This window comes from Mesoplodon bidens (assembly GCF_964165515.1).
Source record: "Mesoplodon bidens genome assembly, chromosome: 6".
Taxonomy (NCBI): domain Eukaryota; kingdom Metazoa; phylum Chordata; class Mammalia; order Artiodactyla; family Ziphiidae; genus Mesoplodon; species Mesoplodon bidens.
This window is the reverse complement of record NC_138162.1, coordinates 59,404,644-59,406,915: the sequence shown is the minus strand read 5'-3', so window position 1 is coordinate 59,406,915 and position 2,272 is coordinate 59,404,644. Positions and strand designations below refer to the sequence as shown.

At 45.7% G+C, this 2,272-nt stretch overlaps 1 pseudogene across 1 annotated transcript; it reads right to left on the bottom strand.

Annotated features, from left to right (window-relative positions):
* Positions 1-1,235: 1,235 nt before the first annotated feature.
* Positions 1,236-1,925, bottom strand: LOC308619290 (putative monooxygenase p33MONOX; annotated as a pseudogene). The gene has a single exon. The product of its transcript is annotated as a putative monooxygenase p33MONOX (transcript).
* Positions 1,926-2,272: the final 347 nt, after the last annotated feature.

Below are 2,272 nucleotides of genomic sequence, written 5' to 3'. Positions count from 1 at the left end.
TTTGGGGAAAAAAGTGCCTTCATGTAGAAAAATCTTAATTTCCTCCATCATCCAGAAAAGAAAGAGTTTCAACCCCCTGGGCCAAACAAGGAAACCAAAATAGGGTGACACTAATTTCACATGAACCTCAAAACTATAATCTGACTGTAGTTACCATCTTCTTTACTTTTAAAAAGTTTAGCATCCTTTTATCCATTCCAGACCAGTACACTGAATCTTCTCCCTTACAGGGTTTTTAACCAAATTGGAATTAAATTAATCGCATTTTAAAGTGCAAAAAAGGATATGTAAGACAAGTGCTTGCTCTGTGTGACACACACAAAAAAGCATCCTTCAACAGCACTGGCCCAAGAGGTACTACAATAAAACTGGCTGCCGGAAAAAGGATCCATTAGGTCGACTAAAAGGGCAGAAAGAGTCCAGTTTCAGCAAAGAAATGCCTACCAAGTCTGATTTTTTTTTTTTTTTTTTTTTTTTGCAGTACGCGGGCCTCTCACTGTTGTGGCCTCTCCCATTGCGGAGCACAGGCTCCGGACGCGCAGGCCCAGTGGCCATGGCTCATGGGCCCAGCCGCTCCAAGGCATGTGGGATCCTCCCGGACCGGGGCACGAACCCACATTCCCTGCATCGGCAGGTGGACTCTCAACCACTGCGCCACCAGGGAATCCCCAAGTCTGATTTTTAATTGTACCCAGATCTCAATCAGATCTTAGGTGCCCCTAACTGACAAGACCAGAGCACATAGTACCAGCACAGGGTCAAGAGGGCCAAAGTTGTCTAAACTAGTCAGTCAATATCTCTACTCCACTATTTGCCAATGCTTTTTAGGGGCATTGCCAGTGGTAATGGAACTCAGGAGCCTGGGTTTTGGAACAACACAAATATTTACCTAATAAGCAATAATCAAAGTGTTTGTTTAGGGTGAATGATATAAAAATAGGTAATGAGTTCTCTCATACATCACTGGTTAATGATTTAGTCTGACTGTAAATTAAAGCAGTACAGAATGGCTTCTTCCATACAATAAAGACAAGCTTTGCGCTAGTGTTTCTCAAAAGCCAATTATATCTCCAGCTCTACCTTCAGTTTAACATCTTAAACCCCCAAATACAAAACCTTTCCTATAGTAAGGTAAAAGGGAACAAGACACCCTCTACCCAGAGTCCCTGGAATAGAAAGAGGTCTAGAACTCAGTAGGCATGAGCACATTCAAGTTTGAGATTATGGATCTGCAGTCATTGTTTCTTCCCTTCTATCACTGGACTGTCCATCTTGGGTGCCTTGAAAGTTGCTGGATCCTCAGCCATTCAGATGACCTCGATCTGAATCAGCTCCATTGGAGAGGGCTTCTGGGCTTCTTTGTAGGCCTGGTGGCAAAACTTGAGTCAGACTTCTGGAGTGGTCTTGGCTCAGAGAAGCTCCATTTATCTGAGTTTCTGTCCTTATACCCACTTACAGAATCCATGGCACTGGGCTTGGGCCAGGTAAAGCTGTGGAAGAACAGTAGTGTAACAGCCTCTGGGTTTCTGCTTAGAGAAAGAGTGAGGGGTGCTGCTAGGGTGGTCTGGGCCAATGCAGGCTGCCTCTCTTTTTTTGTTGTCTCTCCACTGTGTAGCTTTAGTTTGTGGCATGCTTTTACCACTTGAATGTACTTGATCTCCCTCGGTGGGAAAGCCCTTGTGGGGTGTGCAGCCAGCACCTTTCAGCCCTGTATGTTGTTCAAAACACTAAATGCTCTCCCGGGTCTGCTTTGTGATCAGAGAATTCATGATAACATGGGTAGTTGTAGCCTTTAGCACTTGTCCACATTGTCAATGCTATAGGGTCATGGCAGGTGGTGTGCATACTGGCGTCTCCTTAGTCTACTTTGGCAAGGTTCTGATACTTGTGTCTGGAATCACTGGCTTCCAGGGGATGCTGCCCATAACTGAAGGAAGAGGTGACATGGTGTAGGGCCCTTGAGGGCATTGTCATGGCTGAATGACTGACAGTACATCCTGGTGGGGAGGGACAGCTTGCCTAGAGGCCCACTAGGCTCAAGGGCAGGCCTTTGGAGTTCTCTCAAAGCCATTGTAAGACTGGGGTCCAGGTGCTTTAACTGTGTAGAATTCTGGAGCTGAGTCCCTATGACCACAGTGAAATGATGTGACAATCATGCTGACAAATATTCATGAGGAACATTGTCCAGCCGCCCAAATTAGCAAAGCTTCCCTGGAAGAGTTTATCCAGAGATTCTGTTTCTCTGCCACTATGGGGCTGCCTATGGCCTGAG